The sequence below is a fragment of the Myxocyprinus asiaticus genome, chromosome 2 (assembly GCF_019703515.2).
Source record: "Myxocyprinus asiaticus isolate MX2 ecotype Aquarium Trade chromosome 2, UBuf_Myxa_2, whole genome shotgun sequence".
NCBI lineage: Eukaryota > Metazoa > Chordata > Actinopteri > Cypriniformes > Catostomidae > Myxocyprinus > Myxocyprinus asiaticus.
In genome coordinates this window covers 25,070,503-25,091,719 of record NC_059345.1, presented here as the reverse complement: position 1 = coordinate 25,091,719, position 21,217 = coordinate 25,070,503, and the positions used below count along the sequence as shown (strand labels likewise).

The 21,217-nt window shown below is 39.3% G+C and overlaps 1 pseudogene; it reads right to left on the bottom strand.

Moving 5' to 3' along the window:
- Nucleotides 1-1,514: 1,514 nt before the first annotated feature.
- On the bottom strand, nucleotides 1,515-2,330 carry LOC127414879 (uncharacterized oxidoreductase YtbE-like; annotated as a pseudogene).
- Nucleotides 2,331-21,217: the final 18,887 nt, after the last annotated feature.

The window sequence follows — 21,217 nt, the reverse complement described above, 5'->3', positions numbered from 1 at the left end:
CAATGAATCCTGGACTGGTGACTCTCAATCTTTTCATTTTGAGGGGAAAGATTAATAAAATATGGAATATTTTTTAAAGAGCCCATATTATGCTCATTTACAGGTTCATAATTTTATTTTGGGGGTCTACTAGAATAGGTTTACATGCTTTAATGTTCAAAAAACACATTATTTTTCTCATACTGTACATTGCTGCAGCACCTCTTTTCACCCTCTATTTGAAATGTTAGCTCTCTCTTTAAAGCACCCCACCCCTTTCTGAAAAGCCCAGTCTGCTCTGATTGGTCAGTTGGCCCAGTCTGTTGTGATTGGTCAACCGCTTAGAGTTGGAAATGTAACACCCCTTTCCGAGTTTCAGCTTAAAGTAAGCTAAGCTAAGCTAAGCAGCTAAGTCATGAAGTAATGGCTGGACAACAAACCAGGCAGTTCAGGAGCCATGGACTTTGTGCTTTGTGACTTTGCAGACCTTTTACATGCACAAACAGCTATATTACACACTGAAGGAAAGGTTAAATCCCAAAAAGCATAATAGGGCCTCTTTAACAAGCACATCAGAGAAGTCCAAGGTGTTTTATTGTACACTGTTTAATGAATTTAACAATATTTTATACAGTCTTGTGTACAAGAACTTGAAATGTCACTTGATTGCATATTTATCCATAATTGCACATACAGGGTTCATACTGTCGAGGGTCTTTGACCACTCTGGGGGGCCCTTTATCTTAGAGTCATAAAAAATACCTTGGAATGGTCTACAACCCACAAGCATAATGGCTTCAACACTGAAAAGCCAAGAGCCAAAAAACAAGAATTGGTCTAAATACCCAAGAAAGCAAGAACAGGGAAAATCATCATTACGGGTATTACTTGAAAATGTAATTTTGGATGCCTTGTAACTTTTTCAATACAATTAAAAAAAAAAAAAATCTGATTTTATATTTTGTTAATGTTTGTAACTAATGTTTTACTTTGTTAATGTTTGTAAGCAATATAGCCTAATAAAAACCTAATTAACCCCATCTGAACACAAGTTTCACATTTCTCACTAAAGTGTAATATGCAAATATGATTCTTTTCCAATGTTTTTAGTGTTTGGTAATGTACATCAAAAGCCCTTAATTTAGTTCTGTCATGCTCTGTTGATTTGTTCTATCTGTGGTGCACCAGGAACTGTAAATCAGAGATTTCAACTAGACATACAGCTAAAAACCCCACTCCTCACAGCATTACTTTGTCAACTAGAGCTAACTAAACAGTCTCTGTAATTATTGCAACATGTTAATATCTTAAGTTGTTTCAAGCAGAAGTCTCACTAATATATTTTTGCATTGCATTAGAACTTCTAACTCACAGTTAACTATTGAACTTGCAAATTTAATTTGGCAAGCTAATTGTCAAAGAACAGGCATGTATTCTATGGGTATCATATTTGTGCTTTGGTACTTGTCAAAATATCATCTGAACCTTGCAATTTTGTTAAGTCAAACATTTGAGTTCTTGTAAATGAATTGTCTTTAAGACACATGTGTTGGATCCCAGCAGAACTTCTCTGCACAATCAAGACCACAGAGCCTTTCCATCTCCTCACTAAGCTCGAAGTCAAACAGACACCTGTTCTCTTCCATGCGTTTTGGTTGGCTTGATTTTGTTAGTGCTGGAATATTCTGTTGTACAGCCCACCTCAGCAACACTTGGGCTGATGTCCTCCCACACTCTCTTGCTACATCCTGAACCACAGGGTCTGACAGAAGAACTCCTGTTCCAAGAGAGGAGTAGGCCTGAAAACACTTCTCTTTCCTAACACAGTTCTCTCAGCTCCTTTTGGGCCAGCTTTGGGTGGAACGCCACCCAAAGAACGGCCATGGGCACTTTAGAACTCTGCAGAAGCTTCTGCGTATGATACACAGTATGATTTGATACCCCAATGGCCCGAAACTTTCCTTCAGAGTAGAATTCCTCCAAAATTGCCCAGCTTTGGGCACAGTTTCCAGGGTTCATTTATCCCCAACTGGCAGCCCCTGACTACCTGGCCAATGAATAAGATATAGGTCAATGTAGCCTAGTCCCAACTATTCCAGACTCCTCAGGCAGCCATCTTTGGCTTTGGAGCCCTGATCCTTGGGACCCGGTTTACTAGTTATGAAAACATCCTCTAGTGAGAGTCCTTGCTTAGGCAGCAGGCAATGGAGGCCATGACCTATGTGTGCCTCATTACGGTACACTGCGACTGTGTCAAAGGCATGGTAACCTGCTGTCAAAGCAGCATCCACAGCATTGTAGGTGTCCTCTTGTCCTTGTAAATGGAATGTACCCAGACCCAACAGAGGCATTCAGTTTGGAAACTGTAATGCAAATAGATAATGTAAAGCAAAATAACCTATATACAATTGATTGAATGTAGATTAAGAATGCACGCTGCAGGTAAAATTACAATAACACCTGAAATACAGAGAGACATAAACTGTATTGGGGCAGTGGTGGCTCAGCGGTTAAGGCTCTGGGTTACTGATCAGAAGGTCAGGGGTTCAAGCCACAGCACTGCCAAGATGCCACTGTTGGGCCCTAGAGCAAGGCCCTTGACCCTATCTGCTCCAGGGGTGCTGTATCATGGTTGACCCTGCACTCAGCTTGGCTGGGATATGTAGAAAAAAAAGAATTTCACTGTATATGTGCAAATGCATAACATGTGATAAATAAATACAATTAATTAATAATTATTAAACTCACCCTACAAGTTGTTAGAAACAATGAAGACTATTAGTTGCCAGTGACATCAAAGTTCACACCCTGTACAGGTTAGATAGCACTTATGATGTATTCAACATAAATAATAATGCTGTTGAAACATACCTACGTTTTACCTGTAACATACAGAAGACAAAACTTTGAAATCGGCCTGCAGCAGCCTTATCTACTACACAGCTTCAATTGTACAACTCAACCTAACTTGACAATAAAAGGGCGGAACACTTCTATAAATGGCTGGAACTCGTCGTCACCATAGTGACAACATAGAGATTTAAACGGTTTCGCTCCTCACTGGATGTCACATTTGACCAATCAGAGTTGGTTGTCATGATCTAGAGGCGGGACGCTGCTTAACCATTTACCCGTCGGATTTAATGTTTTCAACGGATAAAAACATTGGCGCAAACACTCGAGGATTTACGGTAGCTGTTACTTTTACCTTTGGGTATTCATTCCTATTAAGTAAACAGATCTTTTTTGTTTGTTTGTTTACTATTTACAGATAATCGGGGGACTGATCTTTTTTTTTTTAAATAGCCTAGAGCTTTTGAGTAATTTGATATTTTCTTTAAACTGAGCAGATAAAAAAAACTATAAAAGCTCTCACAGACTGTAAAACATCACTTTTTTATGTGTTGTTTTATATCTTAAAGAAACAGTAGAGTGTGCACGCTGCGCAGTTCGAGCTAATGTATGTGTCTTTGAATTCATTCAGAATCACTGTCTAATGAATCTAAGTAATGGTACGTTCAAGTCATGTCAGAATGATCATATTTCTGAGTTAAGCGAACTTGAACGCCACCACAAAGTCGTAATTACGAGGGGGAAACTCTGTATTTTCCCCGACATTCCAAGTTTGGGGCGTGTTGATTTAAAAATCATGGCGGAAGCAAACTTTCATTTTTTTTTTTCTTTTCTTTTTTTTTTTTTATTGAACAAAGATTACAGGGGATACATATATTACACACACACACAAAAAAAAAAAAAAAAAAAAAAAAAAAAACAACTTAAGAAAACAGGAAACTCGAGGTAGAGCAAGGCAATAAAATACATTTTCAAACAAGATACAGTAAACAGAAATAGTCTACTAAAAAGATAAAGTAAATCATAAAACATCTAAAGCAATAGAAATTAAACACAATACATTAATAAAAATAAATATAAATAAATAACATGAAACTTGAAAAAAAAAATTGAAAATTGAAAATTGTCACCTTCAGGAAATCAAGAGGTAACTCTTATAATGAAACCATAACTTTTGTAATCAACAGAGCAGTTTTAGCGGCTTTCTTGTTAAATGATAAACAAAGAGAGTCATAGAATTACGGCGGAAGCAAAGTGTTACTGAAAATAATTCAGTTTTACTTGAGGATTTTGAATGTGCAGTTTAGTTTGCATGTATTCTTTTTATTTATTTATTTTTGTCCTGTTAATAATTCAGTTTTGCTTGAGGTTTTTAAAAGTGCAGTTTAGTTGGCTTTTTTTTTTTTTTGTTTTGTTTTTTTTTTTTTGTTGTTGTTGTTGTTGTTGTCCTGTTTATGAAGAATGACGATAAAATCTGCAAGAAAATAAGACTCATTTATCTGGTTTATGCAGTGCAGTTTGCAATTAAATTTCCCATCCTTATATGTGGCCGCACGCCAAGTGATAAAATATATAGAAAAAGCATTAATTACACACCTCATGCGTGGCTTTGCTCTTTATTTTGTTGCATTGGTGTTAAAAAAAAAAAAAAAAAGCTTCGCTTGTGAGTGAAAAGGAAATATGAAATTACAAAACGGGTCCATTCTTTCTGACTAAAATCACTTGAGCGCACATCACATCGTATTTACATTTCCTACCTCGTAAATACGAACTTGAGCGCACCACAAGACAGAGAAGCAAAATGTTGTTTTATGGACTTTTTTTATTTATTTATTTTATCCTCATTGGAAGAAGTAGCTGTGTCAGTCCAACCATTTTCCTTCCCTGTACCTGAGACCTGATTTTTTCAGGCTGGACAAAAAGTTTACAAGATCAAGATAAGAAGAGGAGACAGGAGCAGACAAGACCACGAAGGCTTAGACTGTTTGCTTAATATTGATTATTTAAGGCTATACATGTTTGCAAGAGACAAAAGAGACTGAGTCTGTGTTGGTCTTTAACAGTGATGGTGAAGAAGACATGCTGTATGGGGCCCTAGTCAGTTAGGAGCTGGAGGTGACATTTGGGATCAAGATTATAAATTTGGATTTTATTTAGTCTACACATAATGAATATTTGGTTCTTTAATTTGATTTTGTTTAGCAGAGTGCTGTGCGTGCAGTGCTTGCAAATTTGGATGGCCTTCACCCTTTTGCCACCCAGCATTTAAATTTTTTTCCCTGTATGCTTCTCAGCATATAACTTTAACTGTGCTTAAATGAGTACAGTAAACTGGGAGCCTTAACTTATATATATTTGTAATTTTGTAAAAAAAAAAAAAAGCAAATTACCTAAAATAATGCATTCACAAGGTCAAGAGTCAGTTAAACTCAACGTGCTAAATGTAAATTACACAAATCCTTAGTATAATGAATCATGACTATACTTAACAACACACCACACTTCTAGACAAGAGTAAATGGGGACGAGTGTCCAAACTGAGGTTCATGAAGGGAGGCGTGGAACTGTCTACAGACCCCTTTCTCATCACACTGTATGTGGAGTCTTGTGAACCAGTCTGTCGACACACAGGTGTGAGCCTTTTCAGTCTCAGCATATACTGTATCTCATCAACATTATCTTTCTGACCCCTATGACATCTGCTTTAATCAACATCAGAATTCAGGTTCATTCGCCAGATAAGTTGCACTAGGAATTTGAGTTGGTGGGTTGTTTTGGGTCAGTTATTCATTAAATATTACATACAGTATTCAATATACACTCACTGAACACTTTATTAGGAAGAACTCTACACCTACATATTCATGCAATTATCTAATCAGCCAATCGTGTGGCAGCAGTGCAATGCATAAAATCAGGCAGATACGAGTCAGGAGCTTCAGTTAATGTTCACATCAACCGTCAGAATGGGGAAAAAAATGTGATCTCACTGATTTTGACCGTTTGGTTGCAGATGCACTGCAAAAAATGATTTTCATGACAAGTATTTTTGTCTTGTTTTCCAGTAAAAATATCTAAACATTCTTACAACGTGATTTATTTACTTGATGAGCAAACTGGCATAAGATTTTAAGTCTTGTTTTGAGAGAAATCTAATCAAATTTAGTGAGATTTATGCTTAAAACAAGAAAAAACTGTTTGCCAATGGAAAAAAAAAAAAAACTTAATTTAAAGAGAAAACAAGTTTATTTTGCTTACCCCATTGGCAGATTTGTTTTCTTGTTTTGATTTTTTTGTCAGATTTATCTTAAAACAATACTTAATATCTTATCCCATTTTGCTTGACAAGATCTTGAAACACCTTGTTGATGAGAGAGGTCAACAGAGAATGGCCAGACTGGTTCGACCTGACAGAAAGGCTACGGTAACTCAGATAACCGCTCTGTGTAATTAATTGTAGTGAGCAGAATAACATCTCAGAATGCACAGCCTGTTGAAAATTGAGGCGGATGGGCTACAACAGCAGAAGACCATGCTGGGCACTTTGTTAGGACCATTGTGTTCCTAATAAAGTACTCATTGAGTGTATGTATAGAATATTCTATACAGTACAGAGTACACATACAGACTGTGTAATGATGTGCCAGGTGAAGGGTGAATAAATAATAATAAATGGACAGAATAAATAGATGGAATCTAGGGGCAATAACTTAAAAGTAATGACTTAAGAATAAGTTCAGTGTATAATGAAATAAACTACACAGTAAATTATCTCAATTGTCTCATGTCTTCTGTTGTTTAACAGAGACAAATACCAATGTCTGAATCCCACCAGTGAGTGTCTCATATCACATTTCCTTTTTATTTTTTATTTTTTATTATTTTATGTTATTCTATAAAATCAAATGAGCAAAAGACCTGTTTAACTTCCAGATACCAACAGTCAGTGTTGGGTGTAGTCTGATTACAAAGTTATCAGTTTATGTAATCTGATCACTTTTGAAGCAAAAAAAAAAAAAAAAAAAACACATTACATTTGACATTTTTATAATCAGATTATAGTTACTGACATTCAAAAGTTAATTACTTTAAAGTACATTACTTGGGATGCACATATTTAGCGACAGTTAACAGGTAGAATAACAGACATCATTTTGAAAATGTTGAACAAAAGAAAAAAACATTCTGTGAACATTGTTTTGGAAAGTAACTTAAAAGCAATATCATTTGTAATGTGATTGCTTTTTCCATGAAGTAATCAGTTAAGTAATCCAATTACAATTTTGGAGAAGTCATTCGGAATTTGTAGTGGGTTACTGTTTTGAGTTATTTACCCACTTAACACTGCATGCAGGAAGTGTTATTACTACTGTTTTTGTTTTTGTTTTTTATTGAAATTGTTTTAAAAATGCCCTTCATTTTAGTTCTTGTTCATCATGTTCATCATAGCCCCTTATTTCTTGCCATAGTTGTTGTTGACTTGTATCCTTGATAGTTTGTTAGGTAATAAATGCACATATAGTCTCAGTCACTTTGGCCTTTCCGAGTGTCTAACAAGAAAATAAAAGTAAATGTAAATTCCCAAAGGAGAATGTAGTGAACAGTCCACTGTTTACCGGTGAACCAATGAGGAAAATCCAAACCACTGCAATGGAGCATCCAGAAGAGGGCGCTATGAGTCAAGACAAACAAAATAAAATAGCCAGAGACAATTCTCAGTGTTTTCAGTAACTGCTTTGCTACGCTGTTCCAGCTTTCTGTTCTTTCTATATATGCTCTGAAGTCATAAAGCATTGTCAAATTTGGTCCTTCACCTGTGCAAATCTCATAGTGCCTTTTGTTATTTGTATTCTCTCACACCCGTAAATCCTCTTTCTCCTTTAGTTTTTCCATGTAACAGAGTGCACAGTGGCTGCATCTGAAAGCTAAGGTAGCTGCCTTGCTGCCTAATCAGTTAATGGTTTAACCAACAGCGTTTTTGTATGAATGGATCTCTTAAGGAGACTGGTCTCAGAACAGTGAGCACTTTACATTCATCCTACATCTAATACATAGCCTCCGAAAGCAGATTTTTCCTGCTTTCAGATGCAGCCAGTGTCGCTATGGGACATAAACGTTATGTTTTAGCCCCAAAATTTAACTTGAACGGACACTTTTACAGCAAGTAAAAAATGCTGAACACATAAAAAGATGCCAATCATTTAAAAACCCAGTCATGAAAAACTGATGGACGCCATGTGAGGTTCGGACATGTGAACGGCGAGCTCTTAGCACTTTGCTAGTTTTAATACAATTAATGTCATAAACCGGTGACATTCGTTACACTCTGTTCCATAACTGTTCTAGGAGGAAAATATGTCAAAGAATTCAAAATCCTCGGGCTCTGGAGACATTAAAAGACACTTACGTGCTCAAACTGTCACCCCTGAGCAGCAGGCCATGAGCCAGGGAGCCAATTTGGTCAGGGAAGTGCGGGAAATTCGGTGAGAAATGTTGAACATGTTGGCACTGCTGACAAAAGTCGTTGCTGACTTGGAGGATCTTGCTGTAATACGTTGATCAATCACTGCTATGGAGACGAAATTCACTGAGATGGTTACAAGAGTGGGGGATGTCGAGAAACGGATCGATTATCTGGAGTCATCGGAAAGGGAATTATCCGCTAATCCGCTAGCGACTAAGGTGGATTTGGAGCGTGTCTGGGAGAAGTTGGAGGACTTGGAGAACCGTAGCCGGCGGAATAACGTCCGTATTGTTGGAATTTCTGAGGCCGAAGAAGGTCAGGATATGGTGAAATTCCTGGACAGGCTCTTTCCGAGTCTGCTCGACATAACAGGCCATAAGATGGAAATCGAGCGAGCTCACAGGGTTCCGGCTCGGTGATCCGCTGAGGGAGACAGGCCCCAATCAATTCTGGCCAAATTTCAGAGATCATCTGATAAAGATCTTGTGTTACACAATGCGAGGAGTAAAGGAAGGCTTTCTTGGAAGAACCACAGCATTTTCTTGTTCCCAGACTTTGCGAATTTGACAAGAGAGAAACATGATCGATTCAAAGAATGCAAGAAACTCTTACATCAATGGAAGGTCGCTTTTGCACTGATGTTCCCAGCCAAATTGAGAATACAGTGCATCCGGAAAGTATTCACAGCGCTTCACTTTTTCCACATTTTGTTATGTTACAGCCTTATTCCAAAATGGATTAAATTCATTATTTTCCTCAAAATTCTACAAACAATACCCCATAATGACAACGTGAAAGAAGTTTGTTTGAAATCTTTGCAAATTTATTAAAAATAAAAAACTGAAAAAAAAATCACATGTACATAAGTATTCACAGCCTTTGCCATGACACTCAAAATTGAGCTCAGGTGCATCCTGTTTCCACTGATCATCCTTGAGATGTTTCTACAACTTGATTGGAGTCCACCTGTGGTAAATTCAGTTGATTGGACATGATTTAGAAAGGCACACACCTGTCTATATAAGGTCCCACAGTTAACAGTGCACGTCAGAGCACAAACCAAGCCATGAAGTCCAAGGAATTGTCTGTAGACCTCCGAGACAGGATTGTATCGAGGCACAGATCTGGGAAAGGGTACGGAAAAATTTCTGCAGCATTGAAGGTCCCAGTGAGCACTGTGGCCTCCATCATCCGTAAATGGAAGAAGTTTGGAACCACCAGGACTCTTCCTAGAGCTGGCCGCCTGGCCAAACTGAGCGATCGGGGGAGAAGGGTCTTTGTCAGGGAGGTGACCAAGAACCCGATGGTCACTCTGACAGAGCTCCAGCATTTCTCTGTGGAGAGAGGAGAACCTTCCAGAAGAACAACCATCTCTGCAGCACTCCACCAATCAGGCCTGTATGGTAGAGTGGCCAGACGGAAGCCACTCCTCAGTAAAAGGCACATGACAGCCTGCCTGGAGGCACCTGAAAGACTCTCAGACCATGAGAAACAAAATTCTCTGGTCTGTTGAAACAAAGATTGAACTCTTTGGCCTGAATGGCAAGCGTCATGTCTGGAGGAAACCAGGCACCGCTCATCACCTGGCCAATACCATCCCTACTGTAGGGCTTTACTGGTTGTTTAGATCAGTGTTACTATCAGAAATAATTAATAATTATTTCTGTAGTTATTAATCAATATTTAAATTAATTAATTGGATCTAACTCATTAAAACCTCATATAGGACTCCAGTAAATGTAGTGTGCTACGTTTAGGAGCAAGTTTGGTTATTAGCAATAATTAATAATTATCAAAGATAATTATTAATTATTAAAATCAATAGAACATTGATGAGAATCAATGTTAGCTTTTTTTTAATCCTTTAAAATCAACACTTATCAATTGTTAACATCGAAGAAACATTAAAATTAACACTAGCTTATTGATCATTCTAATTCAATCAAAGATAATTATCAATTATCAAAAATCAATAGAATATTAATAAGGATTAACATTGACGGGGCACCACCCTGAAATCAGGGACTAATAACCGAATATTAAAACAGTCTCAATATTAGATTGTTTTCTTAGGAAAATCGACATCCGAAGAATATCGATTTTCGAATAAAAAAACAATGAATGAAGGTTTGAATCCGAGCACTGACATCCCGTCAGCACGACACAGGCGTATGCAAAACAAACCAAAACACTTCTCTTTGTAATATAAACAAAGTTTATTTATGCAGTAATATCAATTAATAATTAATACAATGCAGTCAATAAACTTCCGACTTACAACTACAAACTAAACAGTGATATGATTAGATATGGAAATAAAAATAATCCTATAACACAAGGTGTGTGTGTGTCAGTGTGGTTAGTGAGAGAGAGAGAGAGAGAGAGAGATGATTAAGTGACAGCCCGAAAGCTGATTTCGCGATAGCTGGAGATGAAGCAGCCGTGTTCATCACTCAGAGACGCGGTTTTACGAGCGGGGCTCGTAAAAGTCCCTTGTTATTTGACTCTTTAATGGATGAACTCAGTTGCTGTCTCACCCGCGATGGCGAAAATGCACAACAGTCCAATTTGGTTGGACTACAATACAGCAAAACAAATTCGTGATAATTAATACCCTGAGTATTAATAATTAGCGGACATGGCGGTCCGTAAACTGTACAAGCAAAAACCTTGAAACACAAGAATAACACGCTATAATATTCTATCTCTGCCCAGACGTAAACCTCTTACTTGAATCGCATGAGGACACAGGTAGAATGTGTTTTCCTCCGTCCTTTAACTTTGACCCGGTTTCTTGAGGCTCGTGTGATGACTAGAGCCGTTTCCTCGCGCTGTCGGCGGCCGGTACGGCTGTTGATTCTCAGAGGGCGGTACGGCTGTTGATTCTCGGCGGGCTGGCGGAGAACTCAGAAATGTCGACTTGATTGAAGATGGAAGAGAAATCTTTAATCTCTTCACTTCTGTAGGCCAACGGATGAAGATGCGAATTGCTCGGCGGTCTCCTTCGGATCCGTTAGAGTGTTTGGTTGAACACAGAGTAATCTCAACTCGTCCAGCGAGATGGAGATTGTATGGCTACAGTTTCAAGTCGGACATTACTTCCTTATGCCACGAGGTTACACCGGAGAGCAGCAAAAAGCTACGTCCGTATTCGGTGAACGAAGTAGCCGGAAGCAACTTTGGAAGCATTTTCAGAATTATTTGAAGTCCGGATGATGTCATGTTCGAGGGACGTTCTGTTGTGTGCCTCATCCAATAGGAGTTGAGTGCTCGATCCTTTAGTGGGCAAGGCTTCATGGATCTGTAGTCTGTTTAGGACTCCCTTTGTTTGATTTTGGCGCAATTTTATCAGTAAGATTTATGACTTAGAAGGAGGGGGCTTGAGGAATGTTTTTTATGACTGTTAGGCCTGCCTTTGTCTTCTATCTGAATACATGAGGCCCAACACTACAGTGAAGCATGGTGGTGACAGTATCATGCTGTGGGGATGTTTTTCAGTGGCAGGAACCGGGAGACTAGTCAGGATCGAGGGAAAGATGAATGCAGCAATGTACAGAGACATCCTTGATGAAAACCTGCTCCAGAGCGCTCTGGACCTCAGACTGGGGCGAAGGTTCATCTTCCAACAGGACAACGACCCTAAGCACACAGCCAAGATAACAAAGGAATGGCTACGGGACAACTCTGTGAATGTCCTTGAGTGGCCCAGACAGAGCCCAGACTTGAACCCGATTGAACATCTCTGGAGAGATCTGAAAATGGCTGTGCACCGACGCTCCCCATCCAACCTGATGGCGCTTGAGAGGTCCTGCAAAGAAAAATGGGAGAAACTGCCCAAAAATAGGTGTGCCAAGCTTGTAGCATCATACTCAAAAAGACTTGAGGCTGTAATTGGTGCCAAAGGTGCTTCAACAAAGTATTGAGCAAAGGCTGTGAATACTTAAGTACATGTGATTTTTTTTCCATTTTTTTATTTTTAATATATTTGCAAAGATTTCAAACAAACTTCTTTCATGTTGTCATTATGGGGTATTGTTTGTAGAATTTTGAGGAAAATAATGAATTTAATCCATTTTGGAATAAGGCTGTAACATAACAAAATGTGGAAAAAGTGAAGCGCTGTGAATACTTTCCAGATGCACTGTAGATGCTAAGGATGGCCATAAAATATTCACATTTCCCCAGCAAGCGATGTCCTTCATAAAGTCATTGGAGTGAGTAAGTTATTTTGTGGTACTCACGTTGCAGCTGAGTGGACCGATTCACTGAACATTCACTTGACTGTCCGAGGAAACTGAGCGCCTTTTTCGTTTCTTTTGAGTTTGAGTTTGTTTTGTGGAGTAACACTCCTTTGGGACAGTTGTGTGGATGAATCTGCACAGTCTTTGAAATTATGCCTCCTATTGGCTGGAGTGTATTTTGTGGAGTAAGTCATTGGAGTGATTAGGTCATTTGTTGCACTCATGTAGCAACCGAATGGGCCGGCTCACTGAACATTCATTTGACTGTCCGAGGAATCTGAGCGCCTTTTTTCTTTTTTTTTTTTGTGCTGGTTCCGCCTAGTGGCTGGAGTTTGTTTTTGGAGGAACACACCTTCAGGACAGTTATGTGGATGAACCTACATGTTCTTTGTGTTTATTCCGCCTATTGGTTGGAGTTTGTGTAATAGATTGTCTTTTGTTGTGTAATTCTGGCTCAAAAAATGTGTATAGAAACACCAGACTTGAGCAATCCAATGGCAAAGTTGTTGCGGGGGCTCTCATAGGCGTATGTGGACTGTTTGAGTTTAGAGGGATGGATGCCGGTTGGCGCTGTCGTGCGCGGGGTTAATGCGCACATTTTTCTTTTTTCTGTTCGTTTTGTTCTAGGGGAAGTTCGGGGTTTGATTGTTGCACTAATGTTGGAATGTGGTCTTTATAATTTTGTTTTTGACACACAATCAATTTTTTCTTATATGTCAAAATGTCAAATGTTAATATGAGTGGATTGTCTCTCTCCATGTGGAATGTGAATGGGTTGGGGCACCCCATAAAAAGAAGGAAGGTTATTTCTCTTTTTAAGCGTAAGAAATATGATATAGTGTTTCTTCAGGAAAAGCATCTTTCCCCGCAGGAAGCTGAAAAATTTGGGAAGATATGGGGTGGACATGTTTTCTTTAGTGCTGGCTTAAGTAAGAGCAAGGGAGTCATTATTGTCTTGTTATCCCGACGGGTGAATATCCGCAAAGCCGTGGGCCCAGACGGCATTCCGGGCCGCGTCATCAGAGCGTGCGCAAACCAGCTGGCTGGTGTTTTTACGGACATTTTCAACCTTTCCCTCTCTTTGTCTGTAGTCCCCACATGCTTTAAAACATCCACCATTGTGCCTGTTCCAAAACAATCAAAAATAACTTGCTTAAATGACTGGCATCCTGTTGCTCTGACCCCCATCATCAGCAAATGCTTTGAGAGACTAATCAGAGATTACATCTGCTCTGTGCTGCCTCTATCTCTAGACCCATTGCAGTTTGCTTACCGCAACAAGCGCTCCACTGATGATGCCATTGCATCTACAATACACACTGCTCTCTCTCCCACCTGGAAAAAAAGAACACTTATGTGAGAATGCTGTTTGTAGACTACAGCTCAGCATTCAACACCATAGTGCCCTCCAAGCTAGATGAGAAACTCTGGGCTCTGGGCTTAAACAGCTCACTGTGCAGCTGGATCCTGGACTTCCTGTCAAGCAGACGCCAGGTGGTTAGAATAGGTAGCAACATCTCCTCATCACTGACCCTTAACACTGGAGCACCGCAGGGCTGTGTTCTCAGCCCACTACTGTATTCCTTGTACACACATGACTGTGTGGCAACACATAGCTCCAATGCCATCATTAAGTTTGCTGATGACACAACGGTGGTAGGTCTGATCACTGACAATGATGAAACAGCCTACAGAGAGGAGGTGCACACTCTGACACACTGGTGTCAGGAGCACAACCTCTCCCTCAACGTCAGTAAGACAAAGGAGCTTGTGGTGGACTTCAGAAGAAAAGACAGAGAACACAGTCCCATCACCATCAATGGAGCACCGGTGGAGAGAGTCAGCAGCTTCAAGTTCCTGGGTGTCCACATCACTGAGGAACTCACATGGTCCATCCACACTGAAGTCGTTGTGAAGAAGGCTCATCAGCGCCTCTTCTTCCTGAGACGGCTGAGGAAGTTTGGAATGAACCGCCACATCCTCACATGGTTCTACACCTACTGTAGAGAGCATCCTGACTGGCTGCATCCCTGCCTGGTATGGCAATAGCACCGCCCACAACCGTAAAGCACTGCAAAGGGTGGTGCGAACTGCCAGACACATCATCGGAGGTGAGCTTCCCTCCCTCCAGGAAATATATACAAGGCGGTGTGTGAAAAAAGCTCGGAGGATCATCAGAGACTCCAGCCACCCGAGCCATGGGCTGTTCTCACTGCTACCATCAGGCAGGCGGTATCGCAGCATCAGGACCCGCACCAGCCGACTCCATGATAGCTTCTTCCCCCAAGCAATCAGACTTCTGAACTCTTGATCTCCCACGATCAAAATACATCAGCACTGCACTTTATTACCCTTACTCTTATATCTCACACCAGACTGTCATAAATTATATTATTATTATATTATATTCTCTCTTAACAACTGACTATCAACCAATAGCCTGAATGTCAATACAGTACAATACTGTACATTCTATATATACTATATATACTTTTTATATATTTTTATTTTTATTGAATAATGTGTATCTATATAGTGCGTATTGTGTACTGTACAGTGTATGTTATTATTTGTATATTGTTGAGTGTAATTATGTGTATATCAGATGTTTAAATTGTGCTGTGTTAATTTGATGTTATTGTAAATTGGTACTGTCTCATCACTGTCACGACTGCTATGTTGATCGGAACTGCACCCAAGAATTTCACACACCATTGCACTTGTGTATATGGCTGTGTGACAATAAAGTGATTTGATTTTTTGATTTGATTTTTGATTTGATTACACTAATAAGTAAGCATCTACAATTCAAATGTCTCAAACAGATTAAAGATAAATTAGGAAGAGCATTTATTGTTTTAGCAGAAATTCAGGGGCAAAGTCTTATTTTGGCTAATATTTACGCACCTAATGTTGATGATCAGGGCTTTTTTATAGATCTTAAAGGGATGTTGCAAGCCGCTAGCACCCCACATGATATAATATTGGGAGGAGATTTTAATTTTTGAAGGACTCAGTCCTTGATCATAGTGAAGCAAAAGTGTGTAAGCCCCCTGGAGCAACACTGACGCTTCACAGGATGTGTAAAAATCTTGGTCTTCCAGATATTTGGAGACTTTTTAACCCATCTGGTAGGGACTATAAATTTTTTTCATCAGTCCATAAGATTTATTCTAGAATAATAATTTTTTAAAGTCCCTCATTTCATCTGTTGTTGATTGTTCAGTGGGAAACATTTTAGTCTCAGATCACGCCCTGGTGAATTTAGAGGTGTTGCCACATATGGAGAAAAGGAAATCATATACCTGGTGCTTTAATGTATCCCTTTTGCAAAATCCTGAATTCTAACAAATGTTAAAGGCTGAAATCAGAGTTTATATGGAGACCAACTGGTCCTCAGTATCCTCTGTGGGCGTAGCTTGGGAGGCACTTAAGGCAGTTCTTAGGGGCCAGATCATACAGTATGCCTCATTCGCCAAAAAATCCAAAGCACAAGAACTCGTGGAGTTGTAAAGGAATATTAAAAGTGCAGAGGCAGTGCTGAAGTGCTGAATGTCGTCTGATGGCCTCAGAGAATTGACCCGATTGAAATACAGATATAATACTATTTTGTCGCAGAAGGTGGAGTTTTGGCTATTCAGGGCAAGACAGTTATACTTTGAGTCGGGGGACAAGGCAGGAAAACACCTGGCTAGATATATAAAACAGAAAGAGTCTTTTTCTACCATTCCCTCAGTGAAATCTGCTGGTGGTGAAATATTTACCTCAGCCATTGATATTAATAATCCTTTTAAAGGGGGTGGAGGTGCCTGGGTAGCTCAGCAAGTATTGACGCTGACTACCACCCCTGGAGTCGCGAGTTCGAATCCAGGGTGTGCTGAGCGACTCCAGCCAGGTTTCCTAAGCAAACAAATTGGCCCGGTTGCTAGGGAGGGTAGAGTCACATGGGGTAACCTCCTCGTGGTCACGATTAGTGGTTCTAGCTCTCAATGGAGCACGTGGTAAGTTGTGCTGTAAGAGTAGCATGAGCCTCCACATGCTGGGAGTCTCCGCGGCATCATGCACAATGAGCCACGTGATAAGATGCACAGATTGACTGTCTCAGAAGCAGACGCAACTGAGACTTGTCCTCCGCCACCCGGATTGAGGTGAGTAACCACGCTACCATGAGGACCTACTAAGTAGTGGGAATTGGGCATTCAAAATTGGGAAGAAAAGGGGATAAAAATGAATAAATAAATAAAATACAAAATGCTTTTAAAGAATTCTATATTGATCTCTATAAATCCACGTCTTCGTCTACTGATGAGGATATTAGAAACTTTGTGGAACCATTAGAACTTCCTAAACTGACGGCTGAGCAAAAAAATTATCTTGATTCTGAGATAACCTTGGAGGGGCTTGGCAAGGTAATTAAGGCCTTGCCTAAATGCCATTGAATTTTTTAGATATTATGCTACAGAATTGGCTCCACTTTTGCTAGAAGTTTATACAGAATCATTAAAGAATGAAAAAATTCCGCCAACCATAAAGCAAGCCCGGATCAGTCTGATTCTTGAAAAGGACAAAGATCCAAGCGAGTGTAAGAGTTACCTTCCAATTTCCCTGATCCAGCTAGACGTTAAAATATTGACCAAAATTTTGGCTAACCGATTAAGTAAAGTTATGACATCTCTTATACATATAGATCAGGTGGGATTTATTCGGAGCCGTAGCTCTTCTGATAACATTAGGCTTTCATCAATATCATGTGGTCAGTGGCAAATGATCAGACTACGGTCACTGCCATCTCACTTGATGCCGAAAAAGCTTTTGATGTGGTAGAATGGTATTATCTTTTTAAGATTTTGGAAATGTACGGATTTGGGAATACTTTTATTGGATGGATTAACTTACTTTATATACACCCCCCGTAGCGACGGTACAAACGAATGGATTAATTTCAGATTATTTTACTTTGGATAGGGGCACCCGGCAGGGTTGCCCTCTTACACCATTATTGTTCTGTCTTGCCCTGGAACCATTAGCACTGCGATAAGAAAGGAGGATGATTTTCCAGGGGTGGTGGCGGGAGGTGTGGTGCATAAGCTTTTGCTTTACACAGATTATATTTTATTATTCGTCTCCGACCCTACTAGATATATGCCTTGCCTCCACAGAATTATTAGTTCCTTTTCTAAGTTCTCGGGATACAGAATTGATTGGTCTAAATCCGAAGCTTTGGCTCTGACAGTGTACTGCCCAGTCACAGCTTTTCAGCTGGGTACCTTCCAGTGGCCCAAACAGGGCATTAAGTATTTGGGTATTTTATTCCCAGAAAATTTGTGTGATTTAGTTAGAGTTCAGTTTGACCCTTTAATAAAAAAGGTTTTCGAGCGATGCGGGCTGGTAGGCTTCATTACATTTATCTGTGATTGAGAAGGTTAATGTTATCAAAATGAATTGTATTCCAAAATTCAACTACTTGCTACAGTCTCTCCCTATAGATGTCCCCCTCTCTTATTTCAAGCAATCTGATAGCATAGCGAAGTCCTTCATTTGGAATGGTAAATGTCCCAGATTACATTTCAGGAAGTTGCATAGGCCGATTGACTAAGGTGGGCTAGGCTTTCCCAAGATTTTGTTTTATTATTATGCATTCGGTCTCCAATATTTGGATCACAGTGATAATGAAACCAAGCCATTACCTAAGTCAGTGCTGGTACTCCCTATAGGCAAATTAAGCAAGTTGCTTGTTGCCCCCGATCTGCCAGGGGGCCTGCACACTGTCAAAGACATTAGTGTTACAAACATACTGAAGGGGGCCCCTACACAAATTTTTGCTAGGACCAGCACTGACCTAAGCTATCACATTATGAGATGATATATAACACATAATATATTCCATGGGACAAACACAAACCCAGGAGATATCAGTGGGATTTTCCACTTTGTTTTCAGTTATAGCTGATAAGATTGTTGATCTAAATGATGGGATCTTAAGTCAGATGCAGTAGTTATGAAACAGCAGAGCAGAGAGGAGCTTGAGCATGGGGCGCCATCTCAATGAAGCTGTCACTCAACCAATTGGCAGAACATAATAATTTTGCTGTTAAAATAACATCCCATGCCATCCAGTTCCTGGCAGAGGTACACAAATCAATAAAACAGCGGAGAACAGAATTTGACATGTACTTTTAATTCCATCATGTCCTCGTTTTGTTTGTGGTGGGCGATGAGAAAATTATGGATGTCATATCATTCTGGCGAGGACTCAAGTAATTCATTGGAGTTTACACAACTCACCTACAGCAGTGTCAAAAATAGATACCTTTCACAGGAAATGTGTGTGTGTGTGTGTGTGTGGGCGGGTTTGGGTGGTTTACGAGGACATTTTTTGGTTACAAACAGGTAATTACAAGGGTATTATGCTATAAATGTGGTTTATGAGGACATTTCTAGTGTCCACATAATTCAAATTGCTTTAAAAACATACTAAACTATGTTTTTTGAAAATGTAAAAATGCAGAACGTTTTTAAATGAGGGTTAGGGGATAGAATCTATAGTTCATACAGCATAAAATTCATAATGTGATTATGTGTCTCATAAGGATAGCCGCACCGCACCAATGTGTGTGTGTGTGTGTGTGTGTGTGTGTGTGTGTGTAAGCCCTGAAGCTTATAAGCTTGCAGACTTACCTAAAACAGGTCTTTTGTTTTTATGTTAAATGTACTGGAAATGGGAACAGGAATTAAATGTGTCAAATAAATGAGAACACATATATATTTCTCTCTCTCTCTCTGTCTATCCATCTCTCTTTCAGGGAGTCCCCTTGCTTGTCTGATGGCGCAGAAGCGATGGTTTGTGGCGGTGAGGTTAGTGTATGAATGTGTGTGATAGACAGTTTTCTCTCAATCACTCATATACACACACTGTCTCAATTGTAATCATCTTTAATTGCCCCTGCAGGGTGCACAATCTGACACATTAGCCCATTCAGGTGGCATAACTGCTCCATTATGTTAATTATAGAAGCTGATAAAAATATACAACCTGTTTCGGGTACATTTGATTTGCGTTACATTGAGGAGTGAACACGTCCATCATCATTTTTATTTTCTGCTTGCACACTCTCTCTCTTTTTCTATTATTCTTTGTCTTTGCAGATTCATGCCGATTCAGAGATGACTTCTCTGCCAACACAAGATGTGTGTGATGGTAAATTGCATGGTCAACACATCTTTATTCTCTATTTGCTTTTTTATTGAAGAAAAAGATACCTAAACATAGTCTACTAAGCTAATTCCCAAGCTTAACCTGTTATTACCATCATAAATATCAAAATTGCCTTGCAAAGAATTATTCATTGTTAACAAAAACCTTTGTTACAAAAAAATAAAAAATCTATGTATTGTATTATCTTATGGGCTTTATATCACATATTTTGCTGCCCTTAAAACTTCAGACCCAAATTCAACAACTGAACAGAACACAGGTCTCATTACTAAACTGGCGAGGTGGGAAACCATTTTGATCAAATGAAATTAAGAGTAAACAACTGCACATCCTTTGCTCACAAGGGTTTTGCTGAATATTTAGGGATGTTTATTTGAAACCTCTCACTGACATTGATTTTTTAGCATGCCGTAGCTCAGTCCAAAGACTCAAGTCAGTCTCGATGTGAATGTGGTAGTCTGAGGTGTATTTTTAGACTATATGCTATTGAGGACTTGCATCTACTTTTCAACTAAAATGTTTAAATCTGAATTAAGATTTGTTTTATTTTTTTAACCAGCACATTTGTCATATTCTTTCCTCTGTCCACAACTCACCATTTCCCTTCTCTCTGTTCTTCTGAAAGAGTTCTGCAAAATAACAATTTCCAGCCATCACTCCTTGAACCTTGTAGAGCTCGCACCTGTTGTGTTGGAGAAAATGCTGTTTCAGTTTTTAAGTTTCTTCAATGTTTTGAATCACTGTTCAGTAACCTAACATAATTTGTGCTGTACTGTATGTGCATGTTTGATTGTTCAAATCTTTTTTTTTTTTCTTAATTTACCTTGTATGCATCTAAGTCTCAAATACATACAAATATATTCCTTACTGTATCTTTTAAGTGGAAATTCCTTTTGATGCATGTCACTCTCAGTAAGCCTGAAATTGCGTTGTACATTCTATTATGTGTGCATTCACCTGAATGGGGTAGAAAATGGGGTTTTGTTTGCCTTTTAGTATTTCTGTGTGCTTTAGTGTGTTCATGTTGTTGCACCATTCAGTAAAGTGTGTGTGTGTGTGTGTGTGTGTGTGTGTGTGTGTGTGTGTGTGTGTGTGTGAGACAGATCACACTCAATAAGGTGAGGTCATCGGCCAAGGCTGCACACGCCCAAACCCCTTGTCTCTGCATAGATGTTTGAAAATCTGTCTTTGCAAATTATAACAGGATCAAAGTAGAATTAGGTGAAGCTCTCCTGTATCTATCAAAGACTTCTAAATTTGGGCTCATGACTTGAGAAAAAGATTTATCTCTCTTGTTTTTATGTTCAGAGTTTTCTTATCACTGTAACCTGGAAACAGGGGAGTCACGAAGAATGATATTAGTAATACATCCACTTCCACTTTATGAGGGTATAGCAGCTGCCAAAACAACATGGAAAGGGCATGGTTTCACTTTTGCCTTGATTAATAAGTTGATTATATTCA